Source organism: Chiloscyllium plagiosum, unplaced genomic scaffold (genome assembly GCF_037043375.1).
Source record: "Chiloscyllium plagiosum isolate Xiang-an unplaced genomic scaffold, Cpla_swu_hap1 HiC_scaffold_33, whole genome shotgun sequence".
In the NCBI taxonomy this organism is placed as follows: Eukaryota; Metazoa; Chordata; class Chondrichthyes; order Orectolobiformes; family Hemiscylliidae; genus Chiloscyllium; species Chiloscyllium plagiosum.
In genome coordinates, this window is record NW_028270171.1 from 13120122 (window position 1) to 13138907 (window position 18786).

Sequence of the window (18786 nt, forward strand, 5' to 3'; positions counted from 1 at the left end):
GTCGAGGGCAGGTAGGAGGCCAGCACGGGGTGTCCAGGTGGACGGGGTGTGTTGGAGGTTGGAGAAGGGGTCGTCAGAGGGTGGGTGAGGGTCTTGATTGAAAAAGAAGGCACGGAGGCGAAGGCGGCGGAAGAATCGTTCAATGTCACTCCGTGTATTGAATTCATTGACCCGAGAACGTGTGGGAACGAAGGTGAGACCCCTCCGTTCTCACCCCGAAGGTGAGCCTGTTCATTCTGGAGCCTTTCCTTCATTTGAGCAAAAGTGAGGAGTGCAGATGCTGGAAATCAGAGTCTAGATAAGAGTGGTGCTGGAAAAGCACAGCCGGTCAGGCAGCATCCGAGAAGCAGAAAAATCGACGTTTCGGGCAAAAGCCCTTAATCAGGAATGGAGCATCTTTCCTTCATTTGCCCCATCCTGAATGTTTATGAAGCAGGACAGGATCAGATGTTTTTAAACAACCTGCTCAGACATGTTATGACACATATTTAAGACAGGTGAGACTTGAATCTCTGCCGTAGAGGTAGGGACGCTATCACTGTGCCACAAGAGACCTTAAAGCTTACAGAACTTGATGTTCCTAGGCAGTCTCCCATCCAATGCAAACCAGGCTTGGAGGACAAGATTAAGCTTACTTGTGATGGCCTCAGTGGTCAAATAGCCCACTAAAATTCACAAGGTTGAGACTCACAACAATCAATAAGGCAACATTTTACTTCTGAGTCCAATCTTTTCAAGCATCTCACAGGTCAGCAGGGCACTAGCTTACTTGTCTAAAGTACAAGTAGAATACCCCAAATCTGACAATTATGAAATCCAGTCCATGCCAGATTTCAGATCTAGCTGGGTTGGTAAATTCGACCAAAGAAGAAAATAACAAGCATATTTCACAAAACAAAATTAAAATGTGTTTTGGCTCACTATTGATCGGGCAAGATTATTAAAAAACGTAAATCTGAGCATGTTTCGCTCTGTCCCTTGAAGAAACAAACAAGAAAACTAAATATTTCTGCTGACAGCTACATTTTTAAAACATTCCTTCAGACAACATTCATGTAGTTTTTGGACATTAATGCATTTTAAGTTTTGAAATTTACAGATATGGTTGCATACTATTAACTCATTTCATCTCTAACCAGTGTCACAATGGATTTTGTTTCCACAGGACTCTTACACATTTGAAAAATGCATCAACAGAATCAAATTCGGACTAAAGTCTTTGCCTTTCAGAGTCTTACCAATCTGGCCATTCATTATCATTTATTTTCCAACACTCTACATTTGAAACTGCAGTTACCTCTAAACACTGAAAGCATTTCTGGCTCGTTGAATGTACTGCTTAAAGGTAGCAACCTCATTCCTGAAATTTGAACTGGAGATATCAACATTATTCTTCTTGATAATGGCAAGCCTGATCAAATCATCACTCAGTGAACATCGTAAAAACTACAGAACAGACATTTCCACCACTTCTCGCCCTGAGTGGTGGGTGGGGGGGGGGGGGGGGGGGGGTGGCGGAGTGGAGATAGTGAATGAGCTGGAAAGGATCTTGGGAATGGAAGTTAGGGAAGATCCAGCGTCCCTCTTTTTCAGACTACTGAATCTGCCCTCTCTGGGTAAGCATGGGAAGAGGTTATTCGATATTCTTACACACTGTGCGAGGAAGAACATTCTAATGAATTGGATATCAGAAAAACCACCAGGTCTCGCAGGGTGGCACAGACTTGTGATGGAGCACGTCCCTCAAGATTATCTGATGAGTACGGTGCACCATGGAACAGAGCAATTTTATAAGACATGGCAGCCCTTTCTAAATTACATAGACATGGATCTGTCAGCAATACTGATTAGGACCTTTATATAGCCACGAGGGCTGTACATGGTGATCTCGGGACCCCGGGGAGGGGGCAGAGGGAGCCTAGTAAATACAAGTATAATAGCTGTTGCTCCCATGGACAGCAGCCTTGATGGGGGTGCGGTGAGTGGAGTAATGTAGTGTAATTTAATTTGAGTGGATTGTAATTTAATTTAATGTTATTTTATTTAATTTGAGTTTAAGCTAAATTGGTTTAAGTAAATATGGGACAACTTTTTCTTGAAGAATAGTAGGCAGTTTATTGTCAACGTTACTGTAGTACAATATAATAGCTCGATAGTATTTCTACTTTTCCGTACTTTTATATCTCTTTGGGTTTCTTTTTGTAAAAAAGTGAATTTTTTTTTAATATATGAAAAAAAGAAATGATTAAGGAATTGGAATTGATAAAGTCACTTCATATGAGTTGCTATTTCATGTACTCATGGGAAAAGTTACTTGAGGTTTAACTAATGTTAATTTACAGTAAAAAAAACTAATAGGAAAACCAACAGTCTGGGTGGCTTTTGAGCGCAAAAAGAAGTTATACTGGGAAGAAATAAATTGAACATTAGTAAAACTCTGTCAGCTATAACCTAGCAAGTTACTTTTGGGAAATTGATCTGGTCAGGGGAGGAACCAGCGTGACATCTTGAGTAACTTTCCTGCATTCATTGCTGAGAACAGTTTGAAGAAATGAAATACTAACTCCCAGGAATAAAGTATGCTATCAAGTCCTTACCAGGTGGTAGGCCTCGTCAAGAGGCTGCCTTCTTCAGTCAGAAGATGGACCAGGCAAAATGGAACTCGATGAAGGGAAGGGTCCTCTAAAACTGCAGCATGATGTAGCCATCCCTAGCTACAGAGATCAATACACACAATATGCCAACCGTTCATTTGTCATAGATTCAGAATCTTAGAGATGTACAGCATGGACACAGACCCTTCAGTCCAACTCATCCATGCCATCCTAAATTAACCTTGTCCCATTTGCCAGCATTTGGCCCATAATCACTCTAAACCCTTTCTATTCCAATACCCATCTAGATGCCTTTTAAATGTTGAAACTAGCCTCCAGCAATTCCTCTGGCAGCTCATTCCATACACCTTCTGTGTGAAAATGTTGCCCCTCAGGTCCCTTTTAAAATTTTCCCATCTCATGTTAAACCTATGCCCTCTAGTTCTGGACTCTCCTCTGGTTTCAGGCTTCCAATGATCACAGGTCATCTTCCTTTTCTGACTATTTAGTAAAAGCATCACATCAACCACTGGTTCTTAATAAACTACTTACAAATAGCTGACTGTCTATCTTAGATACCTGTGACTCCTGAACCCAAAAACATATCTGATAGCTTGGGAAGGATGCACAGAAGCCAATATTCCGATTAGGGAAGCAGTGCAGAAGAGAGAGTGAAGTAACGGCCATGGGGCTTGCTGCAAGGTAGGGCACAGGCAAAGTTCAGGACCAGGGAAAATCTTTGATAATTCAGGGAATGGAAGATTCAAACGAAAAGCTGTTGAGTCTGGAATGAAGAAAGGCGAGAGATATGCCAAGTTAACTATCATCTAATGCAGTTAAACAGTAAAGCCATTCAAACCAACTGACTTATGTTGGTGCTTACAGTCCATAAGAGCCTCTCCCACACTACTTTAGCCTCTGATCCTTTCTCCACTATGTAATTAGTTAGTTTTCCTTTAAATGCATGTATAGTTACAAGCCTGAACCACTCCCTGTTCCTTAAGCAGTTCTCAGTTCTAATGGAGAAAGAGGAGGAGTCACCAGTTATGAGGATTTCAGCAGCAGTTGAGGTAAATACAGGCATGACCGTAACAGGGCGAAAGTGAGTACTACAGATGCTGGAGATCAGAGTCAAGGTTAGAGTGGTGCTGGAAAGGCACAGCGGGTCAGACAGCATCTGAGGAACAGAAAAATCGACGTTTTAGCCAAAAGCCCTTTATCAGGAATGAAGTTAGGAGCCTCAGGGGTGGCATCCTTCCTCCAGGCGTTGGGTGGTAAGGGAGTAGCGATGGAGGAGGCCCAGGACCTGCATGTCCTCAGCAGAGTGGGATGGGGAGTTGAAATGGCCCCGTGGCTGAACATTTCAACTCCCCCTCCCACTCTGCCGAGGACATGCATGTCCTGGGCCTCCTCCACCGCCGCTCCCTTACCACCTGACGACTGGAAGAAGAACGCCTCATGTTCTGCCTCGGGACCCTCCAACCCAAGGGCATCAGCGTAGACTTCACCAGTTTTCTCATTTCCCCTCCACCCCCTTACCCAGTTTCAACCTTCCAGCTCAGCACCATTCTCATGACCTGTCCCATCTGTCAATCTTCCTTCCCACCTATCCGCTCCACCTTCCTCTCTGACTTATCACCTTCCCCCCACCTCCATCCACCTATTGCGCTCCCAGCTACCTTCCCCCCCCCCCCCCAAGTTCCATCCCCTCCTATTTATCTCTCCACCCTTGAGCCACCCAGCTTTATTCCTGATGAAGGGCTTTTGCACAAAATGTTGATTTTCCTGCTTCTTGGATGCTGCTTGACCTGCTGTGCTTTTCCAGCACCACTCGAATCACGACTGTAACAGGATCAGACTTTGGCATAGAGCTTCCCGATCAGCTCAATAACTCACTAATGATTATGGTTTCTACCCTCAATCTCCACGCCAAGGAATTTCTCTTCATTGGTGATTGCCATCGTCATCTCAACAGTCTTTCTCTCCAGTGTTCAGTTCCCTTCATCGTTCTTTAATATTTCTCTCTGTATAAACTCACGTATAGTTGCTGGAAATGAAGAACTTCGAGTATTGGAAGAAAAAAGGGAAACATGCCACTGAACCTATTCATCCAGCACTCGTCAGGGTAGAAACAAGAATGCCAAATTTCAAAGAGAGCAGCAAATGAGAAAAGTATGCTGACTGGTTGGTAAGTCAACTCCTTTGAAAATTTAGCACTCTTGCAACTGTCCTGATGAATGCAAGACAAAGCTTTAACAGGATTGCTCTATTACAGCAATATTCAAAGTCATGTGTACTAATGGTCAGACCTTGACCTTGCCATCTCACATGGGTTCTCCACCCACTATGGCCCTCCACTATGACATCTCTACAGCTACCAAAGGCTTTTGCCCGAAACGTCGATTTCGAAGCTCCTTGGATGTTGCCTGAACTGCTGTGCTCTTCCAGCCCCACTAATCCAGAATCCAGCTACCAATCAAAGTCTCATTACTGATGATGCCCTTATTTACATTAAACCAGTAAATGACCTCCTTGGTCTTATCCTTGTTATGTCCCTCAATTCCAGTCTTTGAAGCCCAATGAAAGTAGACTTGAATATTTACAACAGACAATCAGCTCAGCCTTCCAGCCCACTAGCTTTCGGAGCGCGGCTCCTTCACAATGACCTGATGATGGAGCGGCGCTCTGAAAGCTAGTGCTTCCAATTAAACCTGTTGGACTATAACCTGGTGTTGTTTGATTTTTAACTATTTACAGCATAGGAGACCATTTGGCCCATAACTTTTCTGCTGGCATAGAAAGTATCTGGCTTTATCTAATTTTTTAGCCTTTGATTTCATCACCCAATAGGTTTCAAAACTTATGGTGCTTCCCTAAACACTTTTCAAATATTGGTGTTTCTGCCTCTACCAACTTTTCAGGCAGGAAGCACCAAGCCTCACTGTTGTCCAGATTTTTAAAATAATGTAATACGATTCCTCTCTATTCAATCTACCAATTAACTTCATCAACTGCAATTCATTCATCGCGCCCCATGCTCACTGGCCCACACTGGCCAACAGCTAGATTTTTAAATTCTCATCCTTGGTTTTTAAAATCTCTCTTTGCCCTACCCTCCAAGATCCCAGCAGTCCTCCAATTCCAGCATCTTGTGTACCTCAATTTTAATTACTCTGTCACTGTTGGTCATGTCATCCCAGCTGGCTCAACCCTAAACTTTGGAATTCAATCCCTAAACCCCTCAGGTCTATCGTCCTCTTTCAAAAGAGAGCTCTCTAGACAAGCCTTAGGTCATAGCATTGAACAGTTACAGCACAGGAGGCCATTTGGTCAGTGATGTCTATGCCCATTCTCCAGAAGTGTCTCAATCTCCCACCTTTGCTCAAAGTCAAGCAAACCTCTTCTCTTCACATAAGTATCCAATTCTCATTTGGTAGCCTGAACTGAATCTGCCTCCACCACACTCTTAAGCTGTGCATTTGAGACCCTAACTGATGACTGAAGTTGTTCATCATGGTCTCCATTACTTCTGTGGCTTATCACCCTATACTAATACCATCCAGCTTTTGATCCATCTGGCAAAACAGGAACAGTTTCTCCCCACTGCAGACCACTTATAGGATTTTGACATATGTAACACAGGGTCAAATAATGCTCAACAAACGCTCCCACAAAGCACCCAAGGATGATTTTACAAAGTTAAACATTCAACATATATACATATATATTGCTGTGTGTCTTGTTTCACAGATAGAAAATGACCATTCACCTGGGAGAACAGGTATTGGAGCAAGGAATGCCCAGTACTCCTGATATTGTGCTCAATATTCTTTGGGAAGAAAATTATTACAATGAGAAAATCATATTAGCAAAATGAATTACTGCATTAACTCAGGAAAAAACAATCAGTGTAAAAAAGGGTTGGACATTTACAATGTATTTATAAACAAAGAGCAATGGCTTAGGTTTCCGTTTCCAACAGCTGGAATAACTTTTAAAATATCGAAAACATCCCCAACCCCTAAGTTAAAGTTAGGAAAATATTTATCATTTTTAAAAAAATATTTCTGATGTCACAAACTTACCTTTAAACCAACTGAGACAATCCCGAGGTGGCTCCGCGCGCCACCCAAACCTGATGGCGAGCCGGTCCCGCCTCCTGCACAAGTTGATTGGTCGAGTGTCTTCCATCACCTCATCGTTCTGTCCTCCGATTGATCAGCGGCACGTCAAGCAATTCCCACTTCCGGCAGCCAGCAGGTTCGGGTGTACCAGAAGTGTAGGCCGCCCGGAGCCTACCTTGCGTTGCTAAGCGACTTTTTTCTTCAACCCATTCATCAATTTTAAAAAAAAAGAAAATAAGTGCAAACAAATTTAACTTCTGCTGCAACTACCAGTTTTTAACCTGACGAATTATGTTCTTTATTTAAAATTAATTATCTATCTTGAGCTCTGGTTACCCAAGGTTTACCTTTCACTATTAACCTGTCTCTCTGAAAGCACTTCCAGCAACCACATTGACTCAGGTTAAGAGCTACAAACTTTTTTTTCCCTGTCGATGACAACGGTCATCATTGAAAGCCCTTGCATTGATGTTCTTCATATAAGATCCTAGGATCGTTATAGCATTGATAATGGCCATTTGGTCCATTGTGCTTGTGCCGGATCTCTTGGAGCTAACCAGTCCCATTTTCCTGTCATTTCTCCACTGACTTGCAAATTTTTATATTTTTGGGTATACAACTCCCTTTCCAAAGCCCTATTCTTAAAAAAAAAATGTTTCATCATAGAATTCCTACAGTGGGGAAAGAAGACATTCAGCCCATCAAGTTTGCACTGACTCTGAACAGCAGCCTACCCTATCCCCACATTTACCATGGCTAACTCACCCAGCCTGCACAGCCCTTGACACTATGAGGCAATTTGTCTAACCTGCCTGCCTTTGGACTTTGGGAAGAAAAAGCAGAGCATCCAGTAGAAACAGGGAGAATGTGAAAACTCCACACAGTCACTCTAGACTGGAATTGAACCAGGAACTCTGCTGCTGTGATACAGCAGTAGTAACCACTGAGCCATTGTGCCATGTTTGTTTGCAGATCAGCTGATATCGATGTCCAATGGCAATGATTTCTGTCTGTCTGTCTGTCTATTTTGACTTTTATCTCCACTTTGAATACCTGTTTCAAATCTCCTCTGAATTTATCGCTTTCCAAGGAGAACAACACCACTTTGCCAATCTATTCATTTTTTAATTCATTTGTAGGATATGGGTGATAAATACTGTCCAAAAAAAGAAGTAACTAAAGTCTTAACATTTCACAAATCTAAAATGTCTACATACAAAAAATTCTTAACTAGCATTTACAATCTATGCTATACCTGCTAATCACTCCTGACTGTGGTGGCTACTCAACCATTTTGCTACAGCTTAATCCTCGCTACTGTGGGCATTTTCAAGAGAGAGATAGAGAGTTTATTGGTAAGCAAGATGTTGAAAGATTATTGGCAAGAGTGTGGATTTGAGGTTAGAGTCAGTTCAGCCATGAATTTAGAGGTTATTGTTCAGATTGGAGGCCTGTGACCAACTGTGTGCGATAAGGCTCGGTGCTGGATCCACCATTGTTCATTATTTATCTAAACGATTTAGATGAGAATATAGGAGGGATGGTTAGTAAGTTTGCAAATGACACCAAAATTGATGTTATAGTTGACAGTACAGAAGGTTATCGAAGAATGCAACACCATTTTGAACAACTGGGCCAGTGCGCTGAGGAATGGCAGATGGAGTTGAATTCAGATAAGTGTGAGGTGTTGCATTTTGGCGAGATAAACAATAGACAATAGACAATAGGTGCAGGAGTAGGCCATTCAGCCATTCAAGCCTGCACCGCCATTCAATATGATCATGGCTGATCATTCCTAATCAATATCCTGTTCCTGCCTTATCTCCATAACCCTTGATTCCACTATCTTTGAGAGCTCTATCCAACTCTTTCTTAAATGAATCCAGAGACTGGTCCTCCACTGCCCTCTGGGGCAGAGCATTCCACACAGCCACCACTCTCTGGGTGAAGAAGTTTCTGGGTGAAGAAACCAGGGCATCATTTACATAGTTAATGGTTGGACCCTGAGAAGTGTTTTTGAATGGAAACCTTACAGAGGTTCATAAAATCATAAGGGGCATATATAAGGTGAATTGCCAAGGTCTTTTCCCCACAGTAGGGAAGTCAAAAACTTGGAGGGCATAAGTTTAAAGTGAGAGGGGAAAGATTTAAAAGGGATCTGAGGGGCAATTTTTTCACACAAAGGGAACAAGCTGCCAGAGGAAGTCATAGAAGGGGGTACAATTACAATATTTAAAAGACATTTGGAGAGATACATGGATAGGTAAGATTTAGAGGGTTATGGGCTAAATGCAGGCAAATGGGACCAGTTAAGTTTAGAAAATCTGGTTGGCATGGAGTGGTTGGGCTGAAGGGACTGTTTCTGTGCTGTATGATTCTATGACTCAATTGTTTGGCAGAGCAGGCTCAAGAAACCCTTTCAGGGACTACTCCTACTCCTGGTTTGTATGTTATTTCAGGAGGTGAAAACACTGACAGATTTAGGGAGGGAATTCCGGAACTTAGGGCTCAGATTTTTGAAAAAGCAGTCGGCAAAATGGAGTAATTAGAACCAAGGTGAGCCAAAAGGCCAGAATTAGAGGGCTGCAAACTTCTCAGAGGATTACAAATATAAAGAAGGGCTTGTGGAGAAATTTGTAAACAAGGTTCAAAGAATTTTAAAATTGAAGTGTTTCCATCTAGGTTTGCAAACACAGGGCGAGTAGTAAGTCTGCGAATAAACTTGAGAATATCAATGCTATCGTCTGACTAGTCGCATGCAATCATAATTTTCAGTTCTTTTACTAAATGTGCAGTTAAGTAAAAGTGAAAACTGCTGAATATAAGAAAGAAAATAGAAAATGATGAAAATACTCAGCACTTAATGATAAAGTTCTAGGGAGTGTTGCTGAACAAAGGCAACTTGGAGTGCAGGTTCATAGCTCCTTGAAAGTGGAGTCACAGGTCGATAGGATAGTGAAAAAGACATTTGGTATGCTTTCCTTTATTGGTCAGAGTATTGAGTACAGGAGTTGGGAAGTCATGTTACGGCTATACAGGACATTGGTTAGGCCACTGTTGGAATATTGCGTGCAGTTCTGGTCTCCTTCCTATCAAAGATGTTGTGAAACTTGAAAGGATTCAGAAAAGATTTACAAGGATGTTGCTAGGGTTGGAGAATTTGAGCTATGGGGAGAGGATGAATAGGCTGGGGATGTTTTCCCTGGAACATCGGAGGCTGAGGGGTGACCAGATAGAGGTTTATAAAATCATGAGGGGCATGAGGGGATAAATAGACGTCTTTTCTCTGAGGTGGAATCCAGCACTAGAGGGCATAGGTTTAGGGTGAGAGGGGAAAGATATAAAAGAGACTTAAGGGACAATCTTTTCACACAGAGGGTGGTGTGTACGGAATGAGCTGCCAGAGGAGGTTGTGGAGGCTGGTACAATTGCAACATTGGCTATATCAATAGAAAGGGTTTGGAGGGATATGGGCCAGGTATTGGCAGGTGGCACTAGATTGGGTTGGGATATCTGGTCAGCATAGACAAGTTGGACCGAAGGGTCTGTTTCTGTGCTGTACATCTTTATGACTCTATGACTCTATGCCAGCTAGAATCTGTGGAAGAGAAACTTTAGCCCTTTGTTTGAGAAACGTCTATCAGGTTTGAAGATTTGCAGTTCTTCAGGACACTGCCTTAAATCTAGCCATCTTTAGCTGCTTCATTAATGACTCTCGCTCCACTATAAGGTCAGAAGTTCACTGATGATTGCATGATATTCCACATCATTTGCAACTCCTGCGATGCTGAAGCTGTCTTGTGTTGGGTAATTATTAAGCTCCAGTCAAAACTAAGGGTATACGAGCTAATTGTTTGTTGCAATCCAAAAGAGAGGTTTTATTCTGAAGCTGTGTAATCTGTAAAAGCTCAAACAAGTTAGAACAAGCCCATGAGTGCTGGTTGAACACTCACCAGTGTCACATAATTTACACCTCAAAGTGAAATGGTCCCAACATAACATACAACAACTATAATACATAACACAACCACAAATTCTTCTACAAGACCTAAACAACATTCAAACTTATGCTAATTAGGGGCAAGTAACATTTGCGCCACAAAATGTCATGTCTAGCAAGAGAAAATCTAACCATCATTTTGACATTCAATGGCATTATCAATATGGAAAGCCCCTCTACCAACATCTTGAGGGTTACTTTGGTCAGAAACTGGACTGAACCAGCCATATGTGGCTGCAAGATCAGGTCAGAGGCTGGGAATTCTGCAGTGAGTAACACACCACTTGTCTTCTCAAAGCCTGTCCACCATCTATAAGGCACGGTCCAGGAGCGTGATGGAATATTTACCAAGTTACCTGGATAAATGCAGCTCCACCAACACTCAAAAAGCTGGACAACATCCAAGATAAAGTACACCACTTGACCCACCTAAAATCGACAACATTCACTTTCTTCACCAGTGACACACAATGGCAGCAGTAGGTACCATTTACAAGATGCACTGCAATAACTCACCAATGTCCCTTAGACAGCACCTTCCAAACCTATGACTTCAAACAAGTAGAAAGATAAGGGCAGCAGTTACACGGGAACATCACGATCTGCAACTTTCCCTTTAAGCCACTCATCCTCCTGACTTGGAAATATATCATTGTTCCTTCATAATTGCAGAGTCAGGATACTGAAACTTCGTTCCAAGAGCACTGTGGTGCCCCTGCACTACATGGATTGCAGTAATTCAAGAAGGCAGCTCATCACCGCAATCTCGAAGGCATTTAGGATCGACAATAAATGTTGGCCTTGCCAGTGTGCCCACATCTTGTGAAAGAAGAAAAGAAAGAAAATGGTAAGAAAGAATGAAATAGTATGAGAAAACCCAAACGTTTGACATGTGGTGTACAGATAAGATATGGGGTCAGCCATTTTTTAAAAAAGGGCAGCATGGTTAGTACTGCTGCCTCACAATGCCACAGTCCCAGGTTCAATCCCAGCTTTGGGTGACTGTTTGTCTGGAAAGATATGCATGTTAGATGGATTGGCCATGCTAAATTTCCCATCGTGTCCAGGGATGTGTAGGGCTGGTGGATTAGCCATGAGAAATGCAGAGTTTGGGGAGGGGAGGTATGGGGGTGAGTCTTGGTGGGATGCTCTTTAGAGAGTGGACTTGTTGGGCGGAATGGCCTGTTTCTGCACTATAGGGATTCTATGAAGTATGTAATAAGACGAGGGAAAGGGCTATAATTGATAGACAAGACAATCACAGAGAGAGACACTGTGATGTTTGGAGTGGAGGCTGTCAGGACACTATGTTGAGAGGAGTGTCAGCCTATCTTTATTCATTTTGCATTGTTGGATCCTAGCCTCTTTCATTATCCGATGTTTCTTAAGACCTTCCTATTTCAACTATTGAAATGCTCTGTTTCATGTTTTTCATGCTTTCAGTTAACCATGTCATCTTATTTTGCAAGCACCTCTCTAATGTTTCTCCTTTCTGATTTTCTCCCCAATTTTTGCTTCGGTCTGAATCTACTTAAATCTGATTCATTTCATATAAATATGAAACAAAGAAAGCCTTGTACTTACTTGCAACCATCAGATTCCTCAAAGTCCTTGATAGCCAAATGAAGTGATTGTGCCGGAATGTTAGGAAAAGTGGTAACCAATTTGCACACAGTAAGCTCCCACAAACAAAATTATGATAATGCCTAATCTGTTAAAATTATGCTGTCCAAGGGATAAATATCAGCCAGGGAGAGAACTCATCTTCTCAAAACATCATGGAATCTTTTACATCCATTTGAGCAGTCAAATGGACCCTTAAATTGACATCTCTTCTGTAAAATGGCATCTGCAGCAACACAACTCATTTCCAGCTTTGTTTTTCTTGTGCTCATGCCCTGGTTCAGTTACCAGTCTGTTGTCTCCATGGATGCTGATGCAGTGTCTCCTATATTTGCCATTTTGATTACTGATTCATGTCATCGCCACGCAGAATCCTCGCTTGGAAAGATATCCTTTGTCAGTGCTGAGTCAAAACCCAGGGTGTCCCTACACCTGCATTGGTTTGTGAAGGTGATTCGCCCTTATCAAGGGCAATTAGGGATGGCTAACGCAAGCAACATCTGCATGTCACAAACTAGAAAGAAAATCTCTGTTAAAGAGCTGGCATTGGGGTGATGGGTTGAATGGCCTCCTTCTACTTTGTAAACATCCATGGACTCTAAATGATCTCACATAGTGGAGCAAAATGAGCCATGTTATGTTGTTGCCACTACTACAGAGCACCTGATATTTACTTCCTTTGACCGCCATGAGATGGACTGTTTACAAATAACTGGATTTTTCAGAATTAATTTCACAGGTTGCTATGGTGATTTCTCACATACTTATCCTGAAGCTTAGCCAGTGAGCTATCGTACCTTCGTCTAGTGTCATGGGGAGATACAATAACTTCAGATTCCCCTCAGAGAATGAAGGAATATCTGGATGGGCTTTTACAAAGCAATCTAGCTACAAAAAGAAATCAGTGGGCGACTAATTCAGGCTAACAATCTGAAGGCATTGGTTTGAATCCTGCCAAACTGATGAAATTTAAAATCAATCAATAAATTTGGAGTTGAATATTAGTCTCAGCAATGATGACCATGAAACTGCTATCAATCTTCTTCAACAACCTGGTCAGATGTGTACCATCACATGTATTTAAATCAAGGCCTTCTGGCCCAGAGGTGGGGCGCTGCCAGTGCACCCTGATCTTCCCTCAAGTGTATAAGAACCTGAACTTCGACAAATAGATTCACGTCCTTTCTTTAATGAATGAATGAACATATATCTAGGGAGATACAGTGGAAAGTGTTTCATTGTCATGATCCGGTGCCATTTTGAGGTAGGAAAGAGTAAAAAGGAAGTACTTAAGTAAAGTTCATCTTCATTGGCCGGGGTGCCAAACGCAGCTCCAGGATGTCTGCAAGGTTCCTGCTCAGGGCCTATTGCAACCAGGTGTCCCCGCTCCAGGCACCAACACCGCTGCAGTCAACAACTCACTGCCGCTGATACAGTCCACACTCCGGGCCTCCAACAAGCAGGAGCCCCACTCCACCATCACTGCAGCCAATGCCTCGCCCCCATTCCAGGAGCCTGCCATCATTACGTGATTTGGCCTACGTGTGACTCCAGACCACTGCAAATGCTGCCCTTGCCAAGGATGTCTGATAAAATACAGAAAAGGCACTAATGAACACATCTCAAGAAAATAAATGGCAGCCCAGCTGTAAGTGGCGGGATGTGGGGGTCTTGTGCTGCCGTGGTAACCTCTGGACTCACAGGTCCTAGGTTCCAGTCCCACAGGTTAAATGCTTGAGAAGTTTAAATGAAAATATCTGAAGTTATCAAAACATGGAAGCATAAATTTGTGAAAAGGGCTCTTGCGGTAGTGTTCCCCTCTGAATCAGGTGGAGCAAATTACTGTTGGTATCTACTGAAAACAATAAACGCTGGAGATCACAGCGGGTCAGGCAGCTTCCATGGACAGAGAGCAAGCTAACATTTCGAGTCTAGATAACTCTTCATCAGAGCAGCTCTCTGATTTCAAGCTATTTTTGTTCTCTGAACCAGGACGCTTATATTCAAGTCCCAGCTGCTCCAGAGGTGTGTAATAACATCATGATTATAAAATGAAAGTTTGTGGAAAAAGACTAATCTGTGGATCTTTAGATGGTATGATTCTCTGTGGTCATACTGTTTGGCTCATAAATAGACAGAAGGTGCTTTTCAAATAGAAATATCCAGAAAAGACAGAAGAGGGAGTGGTGAGTCAATCTAAAGAGGGACAAAGTGGATACAATCTGGTGGATATATGAATAATCCTCATGGCTCAAACTGGAAAACGTGTAAATAAAGGTTTGTGAAAAAATATTCTGTCTCAAGCTCTTTTCCAGAAGAATCCATAGTACAGCACAAACAAGTAAATGATCTGATATATTTGGGGATCGTTTAAAACTCAACTGTTTTGGCTTTTACATCTTCGTAAATCTTTTCTGAACCCTTTCAAGTTTCACAACATACTTCCTATAGCAGTCGGATCCAATTACAGATTGCCTCCCCAAAGCCCATTTTGGACAGCAAGTCCCATAAGAAGGGGTGCGATATTCTGTCAAAGGCCTCCTCCTGGTCCAGGATGAGGCAGGGGTCCACCCCCTTATTGTGCACGTAGCTGACTGAGAAGTGTGAGGCTCCCAGAGAATGTCTTGCTCAGTAAAGTGCAGGTTTGGTCAGGGTGAATCACTGATCCCAGAGCTGACCTGACCCAGTTGGCGATGACCTTAGACAGGATTTTGGAATCTGCGTTCAGCAGTGAGATTGGTCACCAATTTCTAATTTCTTCCCTCTCCCCTTCCACTTGTAGGTGAGGGTGATGATACCTTCCCTCATGGATTTGCACATGTTACCTGCTAGAAACATATTGTTGAACACCTCCAGCAGGTTCTGGCCAATCAAGTCCCACAGAGCTGAATACAACTCAGCTGGTAAGCCGTCATTTCTGGGAGTTTTATTCTTTCTAAGGGCTTTGGTCAGCTAATCCAGAGATAACAGCTGGTCCAGCCTCTCCCACATGCTATCTAAGACCTCCATGATAGAGGACAGGAACAGCTTTGTGTCATACAGACTGGCATAAAAGGATTTGCTGATCCTCAGGATGTCAGGCTGAGATGACGTTACCGAACCATCTTCTTCCTTCAGATCAGCATGGCCGGGGCATGCACAAAACCTTAGGAAGCGCGCATCAGCAAGGTGATGCAGAAACTGGACCTTTGGGAGCACTGCTCCCTCTCCATTGCAGGTAAAAACCTCGTCATCAAGTGTGAGGCACTTCCTCAGTTGTTGAACGTGATGTGGATTGGCCCAATCCCTGAAACTGCACTGTTGCAGTTACCCCACCCATCTTCCACTGCATCTGGAGGTTTACAATGGACTGTGTCAGCAGTGACACCAGGTGCAAAGCTCTGATGGCCACCTTTGTGTGTGGGTGCATCAAGCTGTGCATAGACCCTCGGAATGCAAGCACCAAGTGTCACTACGTACTAATGTTCTACCTGTCCCTGGTGTCGTGAAGGATGGGCCTGCCCTCATTGCCGTGGAACGCTCCAAGTAGTTGGACTGTTCAGTATCATCTGTCCTTTGTGGAGAAATTTGTAAAGAAAAATACCTTTGACCACAAGTCCATCAGGAAGTGGTCAGCACACAGTGTCCTTGAGACCCTGTGGGAAAAGGACAGGGTGGATCCTGCTGGGTTATTCCCTGAACAGACTGTCAAAGCCATTTGGCAGAATGCCTCATCACCAGAATTTTCTAACAAGCACCAAGACATCGCTTGGCTGGTGGTAAGAAGGGCAATACCTGTGAGATCCTTCAGGTACACCTGGACTCTTTGCACAGGACTGTGAACTAGCCGCTGACTTCACATAATGAGGTCAGCCCGGTGGACCTCATAGAACGTGAGATCCCTGATTGGGGCTGTTACAAAAAGAGCAGTGTCAGACATCCTGTTCACTCTGAGTGAGCTAGATCAGTGTCAAGGACTCTCCACGTGTCAATAAAGAATGACTTGGTAATGGGATACCAGCCTCTGTGGAGTTATTTCAACTCCCTCACTCATACAGAGATTGATATTCACTCACTCACATCCTCAATCAGACCCAGATCCTCCTGACCTTTGTCATTCCTTCTAGCCCTACTTGATAATTCTGCTATCTTGTATGTCCCTGCTTTTAATTGTTCACAGTAAGCAGCTGTGCCTTGCTTGTTCCAGCTCCTACTCTCTGTAATTCCCTTCTTAAACTTCAATTTTCTCCTTTTAGAAGCTGATTTGTATCTAATACCCTGATCATGATTTTGGCCACTTTCCCTCAAATCTCCTTCTATGGCTCAGTGTCAAATATTATTTAAATGGAGAAAGATTACAGAATGCTCTGATACAGAGTGATCTGGGTGTCCTTGTACATGAGTCATAAACAGGTACAACAAGTAATTAGGAAGACAAATAGAATGTTGGCATTAGTGAGACCGCAACTAGAATAATATGTACTATAATTTAGTCTTCTTGTTGAATGAATTTAAAAAAAAAAACGATTCATGAGATTTGGGCATTGCTGGCTCGGCCATCATTTATTGCCCAGAGGTCAGTGAAGTGACAACTCATTGCTGTGGGCCTGGAGTCACATAGGCCAGAACAGGTAAGAATAGCAGATTTCCTTTCTTAAAGGGACATTATGGAGCCAAATGGGGTTTTGCAACAATGGTTATATGGTTGTCATTAGGCTATGGTAGAATTAAAAGCCAAGTCCCCAGAACTGGATTATTAGGCCTTACATATGTGCAATATAGTCAGTTCAGTCAACATTCACTGGATTGATCCTTGGAGTGTCTCGTTGACTTTGGAAGAAAGGCTGAGCCAGTTAGGCCTGTACTCATTGCAGTTTTGAGGAGTGAGAGGTGATCTGATCGAAACGCATAAGATTCTGAGGGGCTTGGGACGGTGCATGGTCATGTGGAGCAATCCAGAATGAGAGACGTGATTTCAGAATCAAGGGTCTCCCATTTTAAAATGGAGGATGTTATATAAAGCAGTTATCGAAAGGGTTAAGTGATGTCAGAAGATGAGATCTGCCCTTTAATGAAATATTAAGGACTGTTCCTGGGAGGAGCTAACTAATGCCTAAATGATAGGTTGAGCTGTTTTGTCTGCACCACAATGTTTTGGCGCCAGTAATGTGTTCTTATCTTAAGTTGAGCTTGATGCCTCACAAGAGCCCATCATGTATCTCAGATATAATGTAACTAGTTAAGAAGTGAAACCAAAAGAACTGCTGATGCTGGAAATCAGAAACAAAATTGTTGGAAAAGCTCAGCAAGCCTGGCAGCATCTATGGAGAGAAATCAGAGTTAACGCTTTGGGTTGAGTTCCTCAGGACTGATGGTAGCGAGAAAAAGATGGTGTTTCTGCAGAAGAAAGGGTTGGGGTAGGTAGCAAGGAGTAAATGATAGGTGGAGGTAGACAGGTGGTGTGGTTAATAAGTGATTCAGAATAAACCCTTAATGTGCATCGAGATTGAGCTTCTCTTCTGCTGAAAATGTCATGAGGGGTGTCCTTCACCATTGGGAATTTAGATGAACCCCAAGCAGAGGGATTAGCACCAGTGAAACTACCCCAGAACTCCACAGAAGCCGGTATCCCGTCACCGAGTCACCCTTTATTTACACGTGAAGACTACATGATGCTGATCCAGCTCCCTCAGAGCCAGTTCTCAGAGTGAACAGAAGCAAAAAACAGAAATTGCTGGAAAAACTCAGCAGGTTTGGCAGCATCTGTGGAGAGAAGTCAGGTGACCCTTCCTCAGAACTCAGAGTGAACACAACCTCATTATATCTGTCAGCCAGGGCTCCCTGATTTGACCAGATTAACAGTCCAGATCAGAGGCTGCAACCACTACCCCAGGCATCCCAGTTGGTTTAACTGCAACATAACATAGATGGTGACAGTAGCGAGGATTTTGCTCAAATATAAGAGAGAAGAGAAGGAATTTAATCTTTTAGAGGGTCTTTAGTTCTCTATACTGAAGAAGTGGAGAGCATTTTAAATATAAATTAGAGTGGTGCTGGAAAAGCACAGCAGGTCAGGCAGTATCCGAGGAGCAGGAAAATCGACATTTCAGGCAACAGCCCTTCATCAGGAATCAGCCTTTCATCCTGATGGGCTTTTGCTCAAAACGTCGATTTTCCTGGATGCTGCCTAACCTGCTGCGCTTTTCCAGCACCACTCTAATCTTGACTCTAATCTCCAGCATCTGCAGTCCTCACTTTCACCTAGAATTTTAAATATATTCAAGGCTGAGTTGGACAGATTTTTGATGAGTAAGAAGAGACAGAGTTATGGGGGATAGATGGGAACAAATGCTTAATCCAAACAGATCAATCATGACTATATTGAATGGTAGAGAATAGCTGAGGGGCTGAGTGGTCTCTTCCTGCTTCTGTGGCTGATGGTGATAACTCCCCTGTAATACCTTGG

The 18786-nt window shown here is 43.0% G+C and overlaps 1 protein-coding gene across 1 annotated transcript in view; it reads right to left on the reverse strand.

Moving 5' to 3' along the window:
- LOC122542218 (histone-lysine N-methyltransferase KMT5C-like) overlaps positions 1 to 6725 on the reverse strand; it is a 31975-nt gene extending 25250 nt beyond the window's left edge. Inside the window, exon 1 of the mRNA XM_043679715.2 lies at positions 6680 to 6725. The gene's annotated coding sequence lies outside the window, so the exon portion shown is untranslated. The remainder of the gene's footprint in view (positions 1 to 6679) is intronic.
- Between the last annotated feature and the right edge of the window lie 12061 nt (positions 6726 to 18786).